General features: G+C 46.5%; 1 long non-coding RNA gene across 2 annotated transcripts; it reads right to left on the bottom strand.

The window, feature by feature from the left end:
- Positions 1-6,905: 6,905 nt before the first annotated feature.
- LOC132653600 (uncharacterized) lies at positions 6,906-21,815 on the bottom strand. Of its 2 annotated transcripts, none has more exons than XR_009591333.1 (3): positions 21,591-21,815; positions 19,649-19,758; positions 6,906-9,789 (listed from the first exon to the last, which is right to left on the bottom strand). It is a non-coding gene; the product is annotated as an uncharacterized LOC132653600 (long non-coding RNA). The 2 variants fall into 2 exon arrangements; XR_009591332.1 differs by having other exon boundaries at positions 6,906-9,366.
- Between the last annotated feature and the right edge of the window lie 105 nt (positions 21,816-21,920).

The following is a 21,920-nucleotide window of genomic DNA, read 5'->3' as shown; positions in this document are numbered from 1 at the left end:
CTAATTTCAAGTGTTAGACATCACAATAATCAATGTCTTGTGATAAAAAAAAAAAAAAAGTAGATCAATGAAACAGAGCAGTGTACAAAAAATAGTCATCTCTCTTTACGAATAACAGAAGCACCAGGCGGTGGCAGCACACGCCTTTATTTCCAGTCTCGGGAGACAGAGGCAGGTGGATTTCTGTGAGTTCAAGGGCAGCTTGGTCGACAGAGCAAGTCCAGGACAGGCATGGCTTCACAGAGAAACCCTGTCTTGAAAAACCAAAAACCAAACCAAACCAAACCAACAACAAAACAAAACAAACAAACAAAAAAAGATGCAGAAGCAACACAACAAATTATGCTACAAAAGTTAGATCTGGAAGACGGGAGGGAGGAAAAGAGCTAACGCGGAAGAAGCGTGTGGAGAAAGGAGTGCACGTGTAGGGGTGGGGAGCCAGACAATCTCCCTGAAGCTGGAGTTACACACGATCAGTCGTGAGCCACCCAAAGTAGGGCCATCTGCAGGAGCAGCACATGATCCTAACTGCTGAGCCGTCTCTCCAGATCCCAGAGGGCTCTTTTAATAGCTTTTTGAAGTCACTATTAAAAGAAGAAAAGGAAAAGCCAAAAAAAAAAAAAAAAAAGGAATATTTGCAAATTATTTACTTGACAAAGGTCTTGTATCAAGAATATGTTAATAATTATGAACTTGGCAATAACAAAATGAACACTTTAAAGAAAACAGATTTGGGCTGGAGAGATGGTTTAATGGTTAGAAGTACTGGATGCTTTTCCAGAGGACCCAGGTTCAATTCTCAGCACCCACATGGCAGCTCACAACTGTCTGTAACTCCATTTCCAGGTGATCTGGCATCCTTACACAGACATACATGAAGGCAAAACCACTAATGAACATAAAATTAAAATTAAAAAATAATAAATCTTAAAAAAAAACATTTGTTTGTTTGTTTGTTTGTTTGTTGTGTATCCTTGCCTGGCACAGAAGTGCTATATGCCCTAGTCTGACCTCAGACTCACAGATCCTCCTTGCAGGAGGATTGCAAGTTCAAGGCCATCCTAAGATATATGTAGATATGACCCTTTCTCAAGAGAATATACATATGAAGATGTACATATATACCTAATAAAACCTCAATTTATAAGAATTTATATATAAGAAGAAAGATAGAGTGGAAAGTTGAGAGGCCAGTGTGCTATAGATCCTGATGAGAGGCAGGAAGGAGGTGAAGGCTGCTGCTGGGAAGAGAAGAATCACTTGATGTGGTGCATTTCTCCATAAGGCTAATCACTAGGCTTTAGGTATGTGGGTTGGTGGCTAGGTGGAGAGGAGGAAGGAATTATGTCAAGGTGGGGCTATTGGCTCACTCCTTAAACACAGGTCCCACTGTAACTGCATGTCTCAAAAGAGAGTGGATACATTGTTTCTCCAGTCAAGGAGCAGACAGTAACAGTGCTTGTTCTTAGGTCATTTTCTCCTTTCTTTATAGCCCAGGGAATGGAACTGCCCACAGTGGATGAATCTTCCTAATTCAATTAACCTAACCAAGATAACCCCAAATAGGCATGCCCAGTGGCCCATTTCCCAAGTAATTCTAGATCTCACCAAGTTGACGTTTAACTATCATACCTTGTCTCACCAATAAAACAACAACAATAATATAAAAGTACATGCACATATGCCACGGATAACATAAAAAGACTGAAAATAAGTGACTTCTTAGAAATGGCTGCAAGCACGCAATGTTATTTCAGTTGCTGGATTGGAGTTAAAATGGGAACAGAAACACTTTTGGAAATTATCACCAGGCTACATATGAACAGCCTAGCCCAAGCCTACATACACACACACCACAATTTGTTTCTTTAGAGAATCCTTGTCCACCCAGTTGCTTTCCCAACCATTACCCACTCATGTTAAGGCTCATGGGCTCTTGTACATCATATGGCCTGTTCCAAGCAAGGATTACAAGGCTCTCTCTCATGGTTTCCATGCCCTGAGCCAATTATATCTACTGCTTTGGGGACATCTAGTTGGTGAAGACCTGCATGCTTTCAGGCTTAGCAGAATTTGAACATAGTGAAATGGGAACAGACTCTGCAACATTTCATAGAACTAAGAAACCTGTGCAAAATGACTTGCCTGCCACCTGAACTGGGCACTCATACCCAGTGGCTACAGAAATGTCAAATTCTTTTTTTGTTTTTTTTTTGTTGTTGTTGTTGTTGTTTTGTTTTTTTGTTTTGTTTTGTTTTTAGAGACAGGGTTTCTCTGTGTGGCCCTGGCTGTCCTAGAACTCACTTTGTAGACTAGGCTGGCCTCGAACTCAGAGATCTACCTGCCCCTGCCTCCCAAATGTTAAAGGATTAAAGGCGTGCACAACCATGCTCAGCTGGAAATGTCAAATTATATGGCCTGAGCTAGAGGCAGTTTCAATTTAGGTCTGCTTTACTGATGACAACCATATTTCCAAAGGGCACTGCTGATACTGCAGTGTGGAAAGTGGAACACTGAGAAAGAAGTAAAGAGGCAGTATGCCTACCCTCTCTCATCTTCATTCCACTTTGAATAATGGTCTCTCCACGTAGCCCAGGCTGTTATACAACTCCTGATCCTCTAGCCTCAACCCCCAAAGTTGTAGGATTGCAGATGTGTGTTGCCACCATGGCTGGATGCTGTTTTTAGATGACTCTGATCTGAAAGTGCTAAGCTGTCCCAAATCTGCCACCTCAGGGTCATGCTCAGATGGGTGGGCATGTGCATCTAGGCATCCTGAAGAGCCTGTCATCTTGCAGGCGAATCTTGCTCAGATCTCTTAGGCTGCTTTTGCCCAATCCACAGTCTCCCACTAGTCCCTTTAAATTCTGAGTTACTGTGAATCCCACTAGGTGAGAATTAGATCATTACTACAATTTTGGACCCAAATTTGAAGCAAGCTTTATTAAATACTGGCCAGCACAATGGACACTGGCCAGGGCCATACCCAGAATTCCCAGAGGAATTACGTTAGTCAGAAGTTTATAAAGGCAAAACCCACAAGGCTAAGGGCTTCCCGCCTTTATCCAATCAGGGGCAAGTGTATGTCCTGATGTCCTTCCTGCCTATGTCCCTCCCACCTACCTGTGATCAAACACATCCTGTGCAGCTGAGGCAACCAAGCTTGTTTACAGAAGCGAAAACCTGTAGCTTGTTACAGCAGCCTCCAACATTCTAGGTTGTTATCTGTCCTTGGGCAAGTGGTGCTTACAGGATGGAGGCATTTTTGTTTTATAGCTCTCTTAAGTACAGTAATTTAAATTTAACCTTTAGCCATCACATCCCCCCACCCCAAACTTAAAACATAACTTGAGCCCTCATGTTACGTCTGCCCAGTGGCACCTTTCTACCCTCCATTCTCAAGAGAGGGCTCTCATTGGCTCTCAGGAGACCAGTGGATGCTAAGTGCTGAGGAGTAGTGGGCCCTCTGCCAGCTTTTATGATATGTAAAGATGATGCAGCAGTGGCAGGCCCATGCCAAGGTGTAATCCCTGGAGAAATTATGCCTTGCAACAGATCGAGTATAAAGGAGGTTTGTTAATGGGAAAGGGGGAGGGGGCCTGGAGAAGAGATAGAGACAGTGAGTGGGCCATGAAGGCAGAGAAGGGCCTGCCCAGGATAGAGAGAAAAAAGAGGAAAGCTGGAACACGGAGCTGGGGGTGGAGGGTGGCCCTTTTCTCCCGCTCACACCTGGCACTCCTGAAGGCAGGCCAGCTGAATCTGTACACTAAGTAACACCAGCAACCTGGGTTCTGTCTGGTCTTCTCTTCCACACAAGGCCAGCACATCCCTGAGTCCCTCCAAACTGATTCAGACCACAGAGAAGTGAATTTGATCCAACAGCATACTTAGAGGCCTCCTATGAAGCCTCTCTGTCCCTTTCCCCAAGGTCTCTAGATGGCTAAGAATGTAGCAATTTCCTCCCAGTCTGGGAGGAAAATTGTTTATAAGCTCTCAAGCCTCCTGAAGGCCTCAGGCAGTGTTGTAGTTGATCTTGGCTGTCAGTTTGACTGGATCTTGAAGTCTGTGAAGGCATTTTCTGTAAGGATCAACAAAGAAGAGAAAACCCTCCCCCAGCATGGCCAGCACCTTCTGGTGGGAGCCGGGATATAACAAAGTCTTGGGGAAAAGCAGTGTTAGCTTTGCCTGCGGCTGTTCATCCTCTTTACCTGTGACTACATCTGCCTTGCTGCTGCTACCGTGGCCGCTCCCCTTCACTGGCAATGAAGTCAGCTTCTTTGGCCTTCCAAGGTAGACTGAAGACCAGTGGCTGTCCAGGAGTCCTCCAGGCCTTCAGCACCATATTGGAAGAGCTGAGGCACCGGTAAAAACGGAGATTTGCATGAGTCCCACAATTTTTGAGCCAAATTTGAAGCAAGATTTAATTAAATACTGGCCAGGAACATTCCAGAGTTCCTGGGAAATGGCTACAACTCACTCTTTTTTCAGTCTTAAAAAAGGCAAAACCATGAGGCTACTGTATTTCTCATGAGGTCCAATCAGAGGAAAGCATACACCCTGACATACTTCCTGCCCACATACCTGCTGCCTGCGCATGATCAAGCATATCCCTTGCAGGTGAGTCCAACAGACTTGTTTAGGGGAGTGAAAAAAAAATGGCTTGTTATCTCCCATAAACAATACCCTGTAGCATTTCAGCAAGTATCTGTCTGTGGGCCAGAGGCTTACAAGTTAGAGGCATTTTTGTTCATGGATCTCTTAGGCACAGTAATTAAAACATAACTTTGGCTCTCACAGCACCCAGCCTGCAGCTACTGGGGCTCTTGGCTTCTCCAGTGTGCAGGCAGCCACTGTTCAATTCCCTAGCCCACATTATGTTATAATAAATATGCTCTCTAATACATTTCATTATATCAGTTCTTTCCGTCTGGAGAACCATGACTAATGCAGGCAGTGTGTTCAGACTCTTAAGTTCTCAGGCTCTTTACTCAATACAATCCTGCTTCTAGGAGGCAGTTTGGAAGATGGGAGATGTAGGTCAGCTGGTACAGTAATTGCGTTGCATGCAGCAGCAACACATGAGCCTAAGTGGCTGCATGCCCGAAAGCTCAGCAACTGGCAGGTGCCAAGTGGGAGAGTCAAAACTTCAAAGTCCCAGCCCCGGCGCGGTGGTGCACACCTTTGATCCCATCACTCAGAGAAGCAGAGGCAGGCAGATCTCTATGAGTTCAAAGCCAGCCTGATCTACAGAGTGAGTCCAGGACAGCCAAGGCTACAGAGAGAAAACCTGTCTTGAAAACCAAACAAAAAGTTCAAAGTCCAGAGGCTAGCCAGGGATAAGCAATCCTCTGTGTGTGTGTGTGTGTGTGTGTGTGTGTGTGTGTGTGTGTGTGTTTTGGAGAACACTCCGCTACCTTGCATTCCTCTAATGGAAATGAGTTTTCTAGGTAGAGGATTCTACAATCAGATAAAATTAGCTTTTCTACATTTCCTTACAATTTTTTTTAAAGGAAAGTCTAGTGATTTGGAGAGTGTGCTTAGGAGTGAAATGCCTGGTTTCAAATCTGTGTTTTGTCTTGATCTGAAGGACTCTAGAGAAGTTATCTGTCCTCTCTAAGTGTCTGAATTTTTTTCCATTGTAAAATGAGGACAAAATACTCTTTTATATCTCTGACGGGAGCTGGTAAGTTCATGTAGATCCACTTCCATAGATTCTGACTCATGGTAAGTACCTGATGAATTAGCAGGGGGCTTCAAGAAAGTCCCGGTATCCCTAAAGCCTCCAAGAAGGAATGTAAGGAGCCATCAGGGCCATGAGAAATTATGTAAGTCCACCTGCATTTCTCCAACTTCCAGCGAATGTCTGCAAGTTTTGTATTGTTTAATTTTTGAAATAGGGTCTTGTTACATAGCCAGGCTAGCCTTGAACTCAGTCTCCCTCCCTCAGCCTGTAAGGTGTGAGGATTTTGGGTGTGGCCACAGTTGTAACCAGCTTAAACTCCAGTGAGACCTACTTTAGTTCTTAGCATAACTGTGGCTCCTCTGTTAACATCTGCTGTCACCTTTAGCATATCAGAAGCCATGCTGCCTCCAAGTCTCCATCATAAGGTAAAATTAAGTTCAAGTTCTCAGGATGTGCCTGAGACCAGGATACAATTCAATAGTTCGATACTTGCTACTTAAATCAAACAATAGATGATAAATGCATGTTCTGCTTGAGTTAAAGATCACACATCCTGCTATGTTCCTTACTCCCAGAAAGCTGGAGAGCCCCCAAGAGCTCCCCTAACCTAAATCCCAGCCAATCAGCTTTAAGTGCTTTGTCCAGCTGCCTAGCTATAACACAAAACACTTGGAACAAAATCGATTATGTTTAAGCTAGTCAACATGATATAATGCTACCCCACCCCACTCCCTACACCTGGTTCCCTGGTTGTTACCTGGTTACAGTTTTTCATATATTTAGGAAAAAAAAAAAAAAACAATCTGACTCGAGTCCAGATTATGGCCCTGACCAGTCAGTTTTTGTTCAACATTCAATAAACTTCCATCAATCTTAGTCTGCTGTTCGAGTGGTCAGTGTGCGCCTATTCCTGAACCCATAACAGCCACCACTCTTCGTGGAATGTTTGCAGATTAATCTTAATTAGTCCTTTCGTTACAGCACTCCCATCTTCTAGCTCTTGGCTCAAGTTTCATCTCTGTGATGTCCTTTGCACTCTTGGATTTCTTCATTCAGTCCACAGCCATGACACACACATAGCAGTGGTGCTCTAGGACACCATATCCCTCACAGTCCTTGACTCTTTCAGAAAGGAGCACAAGGCAAAGGAAAACTCCAGACGTGTAGCTCCAGGGAAGGCCGGTGCCTCTTAGCCTTTCTGGCCTGTCTTAGCTGGGTTTCTATTGCTGAGACAAAACACCATGACCAAAAAGCGAATTGGAGAGGAAAGTGTTTATTCACCTTTCACTTCCACAGGATTGCTCATCATTGAAGAAAGCCAGGACAGGAACTCAAGCAGGGCAGGAACCTGGAGTCAGGAGCTCATGCAGAGGGTATGAAGAGGTGCTGCTTACTGGCTTGTTCCCTGTGGCTTGCTCAGCCTTCTTTCTTATAGAATCCAGGACCACCAGCCCAGGGATGGCACCTCCCCCATGGACTGGGCTCTCCCCCATTGCTCACTAATAGAGCGTATAACTTACAGCTTGCTCTCATGGAGACATTTTCTCAACTGAGGCTATTTCCTCTCTGATGACTCCAGCTTTTGTCCTTAGAAAAACACATTCTCACATGCACATAAAACGTATATGCAATGTCAGGAGCTCTTAGACCCCCTTCTGGTATTTCCTCAGTAGCTGAGAGACCCTGGTAGAACAGATCCCATCTTCATTACCTTCCCAAGCCATCACCCCAGAGTCACAGCTACAGGGAAACAAGCCTCTACTCCCCTCTGCCTTCACCTGAGCAGAAGGCACCAATGCAGAGATATAAACACTGCCTGTAGGAAGGTGAGAACACAGCAACCAACCAACCATGGCTTAAGCACAGCCCTTGGACAGTGGAGAAACTTCAAAGCAGGACGTCCTGAGCTTGCAGAAGCTTCACAGTTTCAGTAAATCCTCATTAGGGAAGTACTGGCAGCTTCCTTAGACCTGGCAGGGGTAACTGACAGTGCAGAGGCGGCCCTGAAATCCTGCTAGGACTATGGCAAAAAGTGCTCTGAAAATTGGCTATGCAGTTTTATGTGTGTTTCACCAAGATGAATGGACAAATAAAAAGATAGGAAAGAACATGACTGCTCCTAGGTATGGTGAAGGAGATCACTTATTGTAGATAAAAGGGAGAGCATAGCCAGAGGCAGGGACATTGGGAGATGTCCAGAGTGGACATGCCCCTGAGCCAAGTGAAAGAGGGGGAAGGGGCAGGGAGAGTAGAGGGAGAACCAGATGCAATAGCCATGAGGGCAAAAGGTAAGAAGAGGTATCAGGTAACCAAAAGGGCTGGATTATATATGGAAGAGCCTCTAGGGGAAAGACAACACACTTCCTGGGATTCTCAGGGTAGAAGGCAGGCCATACCCTGTAACAGGCAGGGACTGAGGCAATCTGGGAGAACCTAAGAGCCAGGTCCACTTTGATATGTTACATAGGCATCTCAGGCATTTGTCCCAGGGTTTGAGACTTAACACAAAACAGTCCGCTTTGAGATGGTGTACTACTACGTAACTTAGGCTGTGCTGGAATTCACTGTGTGTCCAGGCTGACCTCAAGATCCCACAGCCCACAAATCCAGAGGACTTGGAATGCATGGGCTCCCATGCATGATCTTGTGTTTTACCACAGCTGTGGCAACATAGTGACACACTGTCCTAAAAAAATACTCTCTCTCTCTCTTCCTTCCTTCCTTTTTGGTGTGTGTGTGTGTGTGTGTGTGTGTGTGTGTGTGTGTACATTCATGCCATAGTGCATGTGTGGAGATCAGAGAACAACTTTCCAGAGTCAGTTCTCTCCTTCCATTATATGGGGCTTGGAGATCAAATCTGGGTCATCTGGCTAGGCAGCAGGCACCTTACCCACTGCACTACCTTGCCAGCCCAGAGTTTATCATAACTTTGAGAAAAGCTCCCGGGTCTGGGATTGGGATATAGTTGGCACAGTGCCTACCTAGCAGGCACAAAGCCCTGGGTTCCATCCCTAGCACCAGAGCACACAAGCAAATAAACAACAAACAATCACGAATTTAGGGATACAAACCTATAACCCCAGCAGACAGAAGTTCAAGGGATCAAAAAGATCCCCCAGCTACTCAGAACTCGGGAGGCATAGGCTTCACAACCTAGGCTATGGAAGGCATGTCGTAAAGAGAAAGCAGGACCATGTGTGGGGGTGGGGAGATCTCGGCAATAACCCTCCCAGATATTTTAGGGTCAGTCACTACAGAGTCAGTGGCAGAATTTCGGTCTGTGAGCTGTTTATTCAGTATTAAGCTGACGAGGCTATGCTTCGGGGTGGGGGCACACTGTAGTCCCGCCCAGGGAAGAAACATAGAGCTATGGGAAGTCAATGGGGTTTGTGGAAAAGGTTTACAATGGCCCACAGGTTTGGCCCACCTTCCTTTTCTCTGCCTCTAACTGAACCCGAGGCTTCTTTTGGGTGGCAAGCTTTGCGACGTGAGACAGACAGCAGGTGGCGATGTTTAGCAAACTTGGTCACTGGCAAGAAACCTGAACTTTAAACCTGAGACCTATAGCCTGGTAACCATCTTTTATGACCACAGCCGAATATGGTGCTGGACATAGTGCTCTTCTTCCTCTTTAAGATTTTCAGAGTTCCTCATTGGGTCCCAGGAAGGAAGGCAGATGCGATCTGTGATCACAAGAATGAGAGAGTTGGAGGGGGGGGAAGGGTTGTGCACTCACCTGAGCATGTGTACGTCTGTGTCTGTGTCTGTGTGCGCACGTGCACGCGCTCCATTTTCAAATGCTTCCGGAATGTAGTCTGCTGAAGTCCTGGGTGGAGGCGACCTGAAGTCTTTCTGGAGAGGTGAAGAAACTCAGGCATTTCCATGCTTGCTATGCCCAATACACAACACCTTCAGTAGCTCTGCCAGCTCCTCGTGGTCTTGGGTTTGCCACCTTTCCTCAAAAAGCCAAATTTGGGACTGAGTGGTGGTGGCACACATCTTTAATTCCAGCACTCAAGAGGCAAAAGGCAGTCAGATTTCCGAGTTTGAAGCCAGCCTGGACTACAGAGCAAGATCCACGTCAGCCGGAGCTACACAGAGAAACCCTGTCTCAAAACAAAACAAAAGAAGGAAAATAATGTCTTTCTTTGTGCAAAACACTCATAAACATAGAAATAAAAGAGTCAGGGGCTGGTGAGATAGTTCAACAGGTTAACCATGTTCACTGCCAAGCCTGATGACCTGAGTTCAATCTCTAGAAGAAATTGATGCTGTAACCTGACTTTTACAGTCATCTGTCCAGCCTGGTAACCAGGATGTAATATTAGATTCCCTGGAGCTGAAGTTATAGGTGGTTGTGAATTGTAGCATGTGGGTGCTGGGAATTGAATGCAGTCCTCTGGAAGAGCAGCCAGTGCTCTTAACCAACGACCCATATCCTCAGCCCCTGTCTTTTACTGGGTGGGAGTGTGCCTGAGTGTGCACTGGAAGCTTCGGGACAACTTCTGGGAGCTGGGTCTCTCCTTCTGTCCTGTGAGTCCCGGAGATGGAAGCCTGGTCATCAGACCTGGCAGCAAGCACCTTTACCCACTGAGCCATCTGCTTGGCCCCTTAGATGTTTAACTGCCAGATTTGTTTTGTTTATTTGTTTCAGCAAAGACTAGATAGAATTTTTGTTTTGTTGACTCCCTTCACCTGTCTGACTGTATTTTCCTGCTTTTCCTTCAATTTCCTCACCTGTTTGTCTGAACATTCCTCTGTTTCTTTTATTTCTTTCAGTGATTTAAATGTTTCCTCTCTGAAGACCACAAACTGTTTGGCTGCCTCTTCCTGTATTTCTTTATGGATGGCCATAATCTGTTTGACTTTATCTTTCTCTATTTCTTTAAGAATTTTATTTGTTTCCTCCCATGATCCTCTTCATAAGCATAGATGTAAGGTCATCTTCTTGAATTTCACTTATGTTAGGGTGTCCAGGGCTACTTGCACCTGGATAACTGGGTTCTGGAGATGCCATATTGCTTTGGCTTTTGTTGGTTGTGTTTTTACACTGGCTTCTACCCTCTGGCTGTCTCAGATGTTGGCTGTTACTTTCTGGTGCCTCCTGGAATCCTGTGGTGGAGAGAATCCCTCTGGTAGGAAGATGGTTGTTCCTGAAGGAAGCCTGCTCAGCTTTTTGGGTGTGGTCACCGAATGGCTGGTGCTTCACAGGGACTTGCCGAAGCTTACCTCAGATGTATGGACCTGTGTAGTAACTGGGGTCATTGGTAGACAGGGTGACTCTCCTCTCACCAGGAGAAGTCCTGGAGACAGCTGCTCTGCCACTGGGTTTCTTGCTCTGAATTTAGTGAACTGTCACTGCTGCTCTTATACTGTGTTTGCTGGGTGCAGCCCTCTTGAAGAACCAAGGAGCCCACAGTTTGGTCATTTTAGCTAGAGAGACAGGTAGTACCTTGGAACAGTGTCTGGGGGCTGATCCTGTGGGTCCCAGGCTTCTGTAGGTCTGAGGTTGGAGCTCTGTACCCCAGTTCCCAAGCGGTAATCACTGGCAGGTGAGTACAGCATACAGGCGTGTGGCAGGAGGCTAGAGCCTGAGCCAGCAGGAACCCAGGAACTTTTCCAGGGTTTAGCTGGGTGTCCTGAGGTCAGACCAGATGTTTCCCTCACAGTGGGGTTTCCCCCCAATAGGGAAACCCAGTCTCTGGTGCTTTGGGGCCCACAGTTTTTTCTGGGGTGGTGAGTCAGATGTACAGGCTCTGAGATGGTGGCTCAGTGCCTGCTTGAGCCCAGGACATTTTTCAGGTGTGTGGGTGACCTGAGGTCAATTCTGACTTCTTCCTTCACTAGACTGGAAAGCCCAGCCTGTGGTGTCGTGAGGTCCACAGTTTAGTCTGGGACGTGATCAGAGCACCCAAGTGTGTAGCTCTGAGCTGGCGACCGAGCACCTGCTGGAACTTGGGAACTCTTCCTCGGGTTAGCTCGGTGACCTGAGAATGGATCCGATTGCTTCTCACACTGTGGGGTTTCCTCTCACCTGGGAAACAAAATAGCTGGTGTTTTAGGGCCCACAGTTCGATCCGTTGGTCACTATGCAGTCACTGCCGTCCTGCTCCTCAGACACAGTCTCCTCCCGGTGCCACCATCTTGGATCCTCTCCCTAACCCCTTGTTTCTGATTGGGAGACAGGGTTCTGGGAAGTGAAAACAGCGCTGGTTTGACAGTCCCAGAAAGTTCTAAAGCAGCAAGGATGCTGAAGCCTTCAGAGGTCGCAGCATATTGGTCTCAAGTCCACCTTGTTGGCCTCTGCTTGCCTTTCTCACAGTGCTCTGGTTTATACAGCTTAACTTCATGTATGTGGTTTGGAGACATCCTTGAATCATTTTGTGGAATAGGGAAGGGGAAGGATTAGAGATGATACTGGCTGAATGATGTGTTAGTATAAGAAACTGTCATCCCTGGGTGATCAGAACATGAGCGCATTGGTGGAGAAAGATTCACCATCCTGAGCAAGATGGCAGAGCCCCCTGGCCTGAACCTGCTGGGATTCCTGATACGGAGCCCCTTGATGAGTATGCCATTATTGACTTGGGATTCCCAGGACCCAAGTTCCCTGCTAGAGAGCTTATAAACTCATAAGGTCAGAACACTATTATTATTAAATGACTTTTCTAAAAGAAAGCTATGAGGATTAGGAAGCTGTTCAGGGGTACAGTGCTTGCATAGCATGGAAAAGCCCCTGAGTTTGATCCCCCAACAACATGGACATACACACACACACACACAGGCTGAGGTAACAAGCAAAATGTAAACATAAAATAGCACCGAACCTCTGCTCCAAGTATGGCTTGTTAGTTTGATTGACTGATTTTACTCTCCACTGCAGGTGTCCCTTCTCCTAAGCAATCACCTTCCTCACATTAGTGAGACTGTCTTAGGAATCTCATATATATACCTCTTCCAAAGACAGAGCAGTGCTTGTTTGCCAAGATTCTCCTTCTGTGAAAATCTGCTTCTTCCAGAAGATGGACAGAGAATGGCTCTTGTCCACATCAGCCCAAAGCATCTTGTGTTGACCTTGACAAAATCTCACGGAGGGGGGGCACTTATGCAGTTGCATTTTCACAGACCTGAGCAGTTCTCATTTGCAAGCCCTCATGTTCCCCTTCCTTGACAGGCATTCTTTCTCACTCATCATTTTCAAACAAGATGTTTTATAACTTCCAGCGCCCGTCTTGGCTTTCCACTTTAACTGCTTCCCTCTCCCACCAGAAGGTGATCATACCAAACATGTGGAAGTATTTCCTCGATTTCTCTAAAGTATTTCAACCAAAGGCATTTGAGCATTAAAAAGTCATCCTTACCAACAAATTAGGTTTCAAAGGATTTTAGAGATGAAAGAGACCATAGAGATTATCCAGTACCACGGGAGTCATTTTACTACCTAGTAGGCCGGTCTTATGGAGATATTGTCTCAGCTGAGGCACCCTCTGCCCAGATGACCCTAGCTTGTGTCAAGTTGACAAAAAAAAAAAAACTTAACTAGCATATGGGTAAAGGTGCTTGCCATGTAGGCCTCACAATTAGTGTCTGATCTCCTAAAGCAATGCTAAGGAGAAAAGAGAGAGAAGAGGCCATTAATATGACCTGTACACACTAGCTGTGGCACACTTATGTGCATACATATTCATTCACCACACACACATACATACACATGCACGCATGCACGCGCACACACTCAGGGTGCTGGACAGAATAGTATTCTTGAACATGACATTGTTTGAAGAGCTCATAGGCAAAGACTGAGGCTAAAATCCACAGCACTGGTTGTCCTGATAGTCATGTGTTAAAAAGTGACTCCACCATATGGGTGGTGATGGCACGTGCCTTCAATCCCAGCACTCAGGAGGCAGAAGCTTGTAGATATCTGAGTTCAAGGACAGCTGATCTACAGAGTAAATTCTAGGATAGTCAGAGCTACACAGAGAAACAAATCCTATCTTGAAACAAGACAAAATAACAAAAAGTGATTCCTGTTTCCGTAACATTATATGGCAGGGAAATTTTTGTGCTTCAGTGGAAAACTACATTATCTGCAGCACACTGTGGGGAGGCTGTTTTTGACTCAGTAGCAACTATTTCACAGCACTGTACGCCATAGACAACTACTAACAATGCAACATTCATGAAAACCAACTGTCTGGCTGAGACACTGACCCTGTTCCACCATGGAAAAACCAGTTTTGCTTCCATTTGCCATTCACTAAAATATGCCTGACCTATACATGTGTCTGTTTTTGAGGGCGCAGCTCTGAACGAGCTGTAACGTCTTCCCAGGTTCTCTTATTAATAACTTAAATATAATTTTAATGACCACTTTATATATGTTTGAGAGTCATGATTTCATCTTTATCTTTTTCTAATTGGCTCACAGAGCAGCAGGCTTCCTGACGGTGGTTTTTATGCATAGTGAGTTTTAGTTGGCTTTCCCTACATACCCTCTCCTCTCATCCCGTCTCCTTGTCCTCCATCCCCAACTAAACCCCTCCTTCTAAGCATGCTTCTACCTCATCCACACCTGTGATCTATTACCCTCTTTACTCCCTTCTCTTACAGCCCCTCCCCCCTTCTCATGAGCTCATTTCTAGTTTCCTGACCTCCAACACACACTCACTACACATACGTTAAAATTAGGGGCTAGAGTCTGTTTTTCTTTTTATCTTTCTTTTTTTGAAAATACTTTTACATTGATTTATTATTTGTGTGTATATGTACACAGGTTTGCCGTGGAGCACTTGGAGAGATTAGAGGACAATATGCAGTTCCCTCCTTCCACCATGTGGGCCCTGGGACTTGAACTCAGGTCCTCAGGCTTAGAGGCAAGTGTCTTTATCATATGGAGCCATCTGACAGCCCTGTGGGTCTACTTTCTTATGATGAAGATCATGTCCAAGGCTTTGACCATGCTGATCATGCCCTCTGCTACCGAGGCACACTCTCAGCCTCATGACTCCATTTCTAAGAATTAACTTTCAACAGTGCACAAAAATGAATCCCAGGGATAGACTGAAGCTCAGGTGGAGTGTTTATGTAGTGTGCAGAAAGGCCTGTGTTCAATCTCCATTATCACGTAAGTCAGACTCGGGTGGCACACACCTGTGATCCCGGTACTTGGGAGGTAAAGGCAGGAAGATCAGAAGCTTGTGGCCATCCTCAGCTGCATGGAGAGTCCAAGGCCAGGGACCAGTGGGGTGGCTGAGCGAGCAGCGATGTTTGCAGCCAAGCCTGACAACCAGAGTTTGATATCTAGAACCGCATGGTTCAAGGAGAGAATTGACTCCTACATGTTGCTCTGACCTGGACATGCATGCCCCCACACACATATGTTTACACATACACACATATAAATAAATATAATTGTACAAATAGGAGAAAAAAAGAAAAGAATCTGAGGGAAAGAAATTCCAGGTGGCTTGCTAACCTAAACGGGACAAGGAAAGCCAGGAAAAGTTCATTATTAAAAAAGAACATATTCATGACTTTGAGACTTCAAAGACATTTTTTAGACATGGCACCAGCCATGAAAGAAAAATCTGGTAACTCAAACTGATTAAACTTAGGAGCGTCTTTTTTGGCAAGCAATGCCACTGAGTATAAAAGGAGTGGGTCAAAAGTTTGAGAAGATATGTGTGTTACATTGCTTTGCATTGCTTTTCTTTTAAACAGGATCTCCTCCCATTGTCCAGGCTGGCCTTGAACTTACTATGTAGTACAGGTTGCCTCAAACTGATGGTCCTCCTGCCTCAGCCTCCAATCCCTGAGATAGAAAAATATTACCAGGAAGATAGGAAAAGAAAAAAAAAGTATATAAAAGACATTCATAAGTATATCACAAATATCTTGCCCATATGACAGAAGGAAAGATCATTAGATACTGGGAAATTACAAATTTAAACCACTGCTTGACCTCCCCCCACCCCCGAAGGGAAATACTCCTTAAAAATACAGCAATAGTAGATGAGGACACAACTGTGGGAAAACTGGGTCTTTCAAACATCAGTAGGAGTAGGAATTGGCGTAGCCTCTTTGGGTACTGTTTGGTAATAACTCTGAGTGATAAACATATACTTACCCTCTGACCTAGCAATTCCATTATTGGGTGTGAGTGCTCATCTATGTATGTGCACTCAAAGTCATGGGAGGATGCGTAGTGATTTTATTTCTAAAAATCCCATATTAGTTTCTTTCTGCTGCTATAAAAATATGCTACAAGCTTGACAACTTAAAAACATACACATGTATAATCTCCCCGGGGCTCTGGAGGTTAGAATTCTAAAGCTGGGGTATCAGCAGTGATGAGATCACTCCAGGGACTCTGGGCAAGATTTAATTCCTTGTCTCTTTCAGCTTCCAGTTTGTCTGAACATATGTCAGTTTTCCATTACTGTAACGAAAGACCGGAGATGAGTAACTTGAAAAGAAGACAGGCTTATTTTGGCTTACAGTTTTAGATGCTTCCTAATTGGTTAGTTCATTGCTTTTGGACCTACAGTAAAGCAGCATGAACACAATGGGAGCATGGGAGTGTGTGGCAAAGGAAACTCCCATCTCAGGACGAGATGTAGAAGAGAGAAAGCGGAAGAGACTGGGTCCTCACAGCCCTCCGATGACCTACAGTCTCCCATTAAACCTTACCTCTTAGTGGTTATGCCATTTCACACTATGGCTGGGGTCTAGGATTTGCCACATAAGCTCTGGGGGGATGTTGTGTGACTGGGGAGGCATATAAGCCCTAGGTAAAGCATTAAAGAAAGGACTCTGCCCAAACCAGCTTTGCCTACCACTGAGTTGGTTGCTGTTACTTACGGTAGCATGGGAGGGGTTACTTAGAGGAGTGTTAAGTGACTCAAAGGCCACTGGATCACAAAAAAAAAAAAAAAAGCCCACTACACCCAGGAGCCCCATGGCTCTCTCCACCCTTGTGCTAGGGAAGGAAGATTTGACACACACAAGGCCTCCTCTGTTGCATCACATGGCTCTACTTGCTCTACACCCTTCTCCCCAGTGTAATCAGAAATTCTTCTCCAGATATCTTGATTATTCTAGAGGACTTTAGTGTCACTGACTTTGAGGGCATGCTTCCACTTGAAGTGGAATGTTATTCCAGGAAGAAGGTGCACACCCAGGAGGAGTGCTCTCCATCCTAGCACATGTAAAGGGGTAGAATTTCCCCTGAAGTGGACTCATAGGCAGGACTATTAGGCTAAGTGTTATCCTCAGGTTAAAAGCTAATGTGCTGGTACCATGCATAGTGGCATCAAAATGGAAGAGGAGCGAACAGGAGGTAGGGCAACCCACACCTGACCCTTGGACAGCTCCGCCTTATAGAGGACTATGCCCAGGGGTCAAAGCAGCTCAAAGAATAAACTCTAGTGGCTGATGTAGGAAAGGCTAGAAAGGGAACAAGCCCAGACAGGGTGGCTTCTAGCTGGACAACTCAAGGGGTTAGGACAGCAAGACTTCTGCCTTCCTTGTATGCCACAAATGGCTCTAGAAAAGTCAAGAGCGGCTTGCAGCTAGAAATACAGAATACTTTCCCATCTGCAGTCCAATGTTCTACTACCGACATATACCCCCTTTACTTTTGTAACAAGAACAAATAAATAAACCTTGAATTTTGAAAGCGTTTGTACAGGGCAGCTGCAGAGATTTAACGGCTGAAGGCTGAGGGTTTCCGAGCCATTTATGTCTCTTTTACTTAGCTGTCTTCTATTCACAAGGAACTGGGAGACCTAGCTAGCTAGAGATGGTGGCCCAGAGGTGAGGTGCCTACTTTCTGTGTACAAGAGAATAAAACAGTGTTTAAAGTACCAAGAGATGAACTAAGAAATAGGAGGCACGGGACCAGAAAGAGTAGAAGTGGGGCAGATCTGTTCTAAGGCTCTAGAGCTTTCCCTGAGAGGTCTTGACAAGAGGTCATGCTATCTATGACACAGGCTTGTTAAACAAAGGCAATGGCATCAAGAGTGCAGAAAAGATCTACAGACATTATCCTTATCCACTTCTGAAAGTTTTCTTTGTATTTCAAAAATTTTGGAGGAGGCTTGTTTATTTCTTCTACTTGGCAGTATGCATTGAGCCATCGGCTTCATGAATACCACACAGCCTTCATGAATACCACACAATGGCTCTCCCTCAAAGATACACAGGACAAAGACGTTTGGGAACTGCACTTCCTCACCCCTCTATGAGTCAGCCAAGACACTTTTTCATTCCTTGTCATAGTTTGCTTTCAGGTTGCTGTGATAAACACCATGCCTTAAAGCAACTGAGGGTGGGGGGAGGGTTGATTTCATCTTACAAAGCTTATAGTCAGTTACCAAGGGAAGTCAGGACAGGAATTCAAGGCAGGACCTCAGAGGTAGGAACAGAACCTTTGGAGGGGTGCTGTTTACTGTCTTGCTCCCCATGGCTTACCCAGCCTGGTTTTTGTTTGTTTTGGTTTTTTTGAGACAGGGTTTACTCTGTGTAGCCTTGGCTATCCCAGACTCACTTTGTAGACCAGGATGGCCTCGAACTCACAGTGATCTGCTTGCCTCTGCCTCCCTGAGTGCTGGGATTACAGGCATGTGCCACCATGCCAAGCTCTCAGCCTGCTTTTTAATGCAATCTGGGACCACCAGTCCAAGGATGGCACCACCCACAGTGAGCTGGGCCCTCCCCCAACGATCACCAATCACTCCTACAGGCTGATCTGGGCCAGTTTTCTCAACCGAAAGTCCCTTTTCCCAGGTATATCTAGGTTTTTGTCAGGTTGACAGAAACCAGCCAGCACACTCCTCAAACCTTCTCATAGAAGGCAGTCACAGGCAAGCTAGTGTGCAGGTGCCAACAGCTGGGGCTAGACAGCTATTTACCAAGTGCTGGGTGAATGAATCACTGTGTGGACATTTGGCACCACCACACCCTGGAATCTTCGGCAAAGGATGAAAACAGGCAGCTGGTATTACCAGACTTTCCCAGCTCCTCCTCTGGACGGCCACATCACCCACCTAAAATTCCTTTTACCTTTTGTGTGTGTGTGTGTGTGTGTGTGTGAAACCTTCTGGTGGCAGTGGTTTGCAATTTGAAGAACAGTGATAATATCCCTTCCCCCACCCCCTCCCCCCACCCCCGTCCCCCACCCCCCAGCACGGATGAAGAAGCTGCTGGCCGAGGCCACTACAAATCTGCATTTGATCAGAGCTACCTTCCCATCCTGGCCACTGTCAGGAGAGGAGGCCTTGGAGCCTTCCTGCTGGGCTGTGCGTTGCTGCTTTTGCAGGAGGACAGCTGCCCTGCCTGTCCAGTCTAACCTGCCAGGCACCTTGTCTGTGTGCTCAGGGTTGACTGAAACTGTCTTCCTCTTTCAGTTGGACCCAAGAGTAGGCGGGGCAGAGTGGAAGGAAAAGCAGTTCTCACTCCACCCTGGCCATCGGGAGGTATTTACAAACATTCCCAAAGGCCCTGCCTCTGGGAGAGCCAGCTGCCTAAGAGTGGTGGTGCCGTTGGTGGCCGGTCAGGGCCCCCAAACTGTCAGCCTTGTCATAAGCCCTTGTCACTGTGCCTGTCTATTCCCAGTCAGGGTAAAGCGTAGTCAAAATGGGAGCAGATTCTCGCGCAGTCACTGAGTCTTGGGGACAGTGCACTGAGGCCCCCAAGCATGGGAAGCAACAACCACCATGTAGGCTCACAACTGGCTGGGGAACATCTTGTACCCCTCCTTATTGACAGGTCTGATTCCCTCCCTGACTGACTAGCCTCAGGCATCTCGGTTAACCCCAGCTGGGAGTCCACTGTCAGAGAAAACAGCCCCACTATGTGCTGGTGGTGAAGTGGCATTGCCCTCCCCCATCCTGCCATCTCCGCTTAGCTCGAGTCTCCGTATGACAGGAACCCAAACACACCAGGTCACAAATGCTCACTTACCTTTTTCCCTCCGCCTCCCTCTCTTTATCCCTTCCACGAGTGAAGAGATGCCGTCTCCTGCTCTCCCTCCTTTGAGACTGGCCAGTTCTGGTTCATTCCTTGCTTTCTTCCTTGTGGAAGCAGCAAAAAACAAACAAACAAACAAACAAAAAAAACTGTAGGAGCTGAGTAACATGGCTCATTTCTATAATCTCAGCCCTCAGAGGGCAGAAACAGGACAAAGAGAAGTTTGAGATCAGCCTGCTCTATGTACAGATACTTTTTTTTCTTTAAATATATGTGTGTGTGTATATATATATATATATGTATGTATACATATAGTAAAAATAAATATTTAAATTATTTTTATTTTACGAGTATAGGCATTTTGCCTGTATGTATGTCTGTGTACCACATACCTGCAGAGGCCAGAGGAGGCTGTCAGAGCCTCTGGAACTATAGACAGCTGTGAGCCTCCATGTGGGTGCTGGGAAATGAACCTGGGTCGCGTGGAAGAGCAACAAAGGCTCTCAACTGCTGAGCCATCTCTCCAGCCCCAATATTTTTCTTTCTAAGTAAATATGGAGAAAATCAGGGCTGAAAACTCCTTCCAGAGACAATTTGGACCCCAGACCTAGACTTTGCCCAGCGGGGGGGGGGGGGGTACTGGAGAGGCAGGTTAGTCAACTGGGTATAGACAGCAAGGATGGGCAAGGTGCAGGCAGATGGGACAGAGGGCACACAGTCCAGTGGGTTGGGGGGACATTGAATGAAGGCAGATAGCTGTCACCTGCATGCTATTCACTGTCACAGCTGCCTGGAAACTGGGCACCGTTTAAGGATACCACTGCTCATAGCCTTCCAGTGACTGACTGGCTCACCAGGTCTGACACTGAGGTATAAACTCCAAAGCCTGGTGTTGATAATCTGCATGATCCAAACACCTTGATGGTCTTATTTTCTCCACAACCGCTCCCTCCCCCTCCTCCCACCACCACCAAAGAGGGAGAAGCAGGAGATAGCTATGTCACGTCAAACCCTTTGAGAAGCAGTGGGAATACTTAGGTAGATAGGGGCCAGCAAAAACAGTCAGAAGGACAATGGAGGCAGCTGGGGCCTGGAGGGATAGAAACTGTCCAGGCCAGAGGCTTGTTTACCCAGAAGTCAAGGAAAACATAGGGGTGGGACCCGTAGAGGAATGCCTTCAAGTCTCTAAGTGAGAATGAGTTCAGCTGCCGGAGGTGATGCAACGCGGCAGGGGTTCCAGAAGTTAGGACCGCACGTTGACTGGTCCATGGGCAGGAACACAGTGAAGGGGAGGGAAGCCTGGAGACCTTGGCCGACTTGGGCAGGTAGCAATCCAGGCCTGGGCTCCTGAGAATGTTGTAGAGCAGGAGGTACAGTAAATTCTAGCATGAGAGCCAGGAGAGCAGAGTTCTGTTCCCAGCTTTAATGCAGGACCTCGGATATGTCGCATCTCTTTCCTGAACCTAAAAGCTTTTCAGAGGTACATTTCCCGTCTGAAGACTCGCCACAGTGGGCTTCAGCCTTGGAAGGATGATCCGAAACTTATAGGGAGATCACCACTCTACTAGACCAGTACAACAAGAACGTAGCCAGAGACGGACCCAGCGTTAGACGCAAGAGGCTAAGTAGGAAGAAATGGGGAACCGCGGGGGTTTGGTTTGGCAACCCCACTTCCAGTTCCCCCTTCTTGCTCTTCATAACCTAGCCTCACCTTATTTGGTGAGGGCAGGGTAGCACAAGTCAGGGCCCTCACTTTCGCCTCCCGTTCCCTGATCTCCTTGGCAGGCTCTCACAACGTCCTGCCTGCCTGCCTTCCTCCAGACCAGTACCCAGGGGACCAAAGAAGGAGGAGGAGCAGTTCTTGGGGCCGTCTGGCTCTTCCCGAGCACAGTTACCACTTTTGGAGCCGTACGCACCCGCACGCAACTGTGCTCACCACTTAAATGTGTTGCTTTCTTTAGAGCAATCCCAGGAGCGATTGTGGCCTTGTTTCACACATGAAGAGACTTGAGGCAAAGTTTGAAGCCATCTGCACAAGGTCACACATCTACTGTGGGGAGTTAAGCATGATTTCCGAGCCAGAGCTTCCGCTGTCAACTCTTTCCGTACTCCAGCCACTGAGGACCTCCTCATCCTGCATCCGCACCTCTCCCATCCAAAATCTTCAGGCTGCGACAGCCCACGTGACTTTCACGTCCCCGCCTTCTCGCCCGCCAGGCTCTGGGCAACCAAAAGGCCCGCCCCACGGGCAGGTGGCGCGCGGGCG

Source organism: Meriones unguiculatus, chromosome 4, assembly GCF_030254825.1.
Source record: "Meriones unguiculatus strain TT.TT164.6M chromosome 4, Bangor_MerUng_6.1, whole genome shotgun sequence".
Classification (NCBI taxonomy): domain Eukaryota; kingdom Metazoa; phylum Chordata; class Mammalia; order Rodentia; family Muridae; genus Meriones; species Meriones unguiculatus.
The sequence above is the reverse complement of the archived record's forward strand: the minus strand, read 5'-3'. Positions and strand labels throughout refer to the sequence as shown.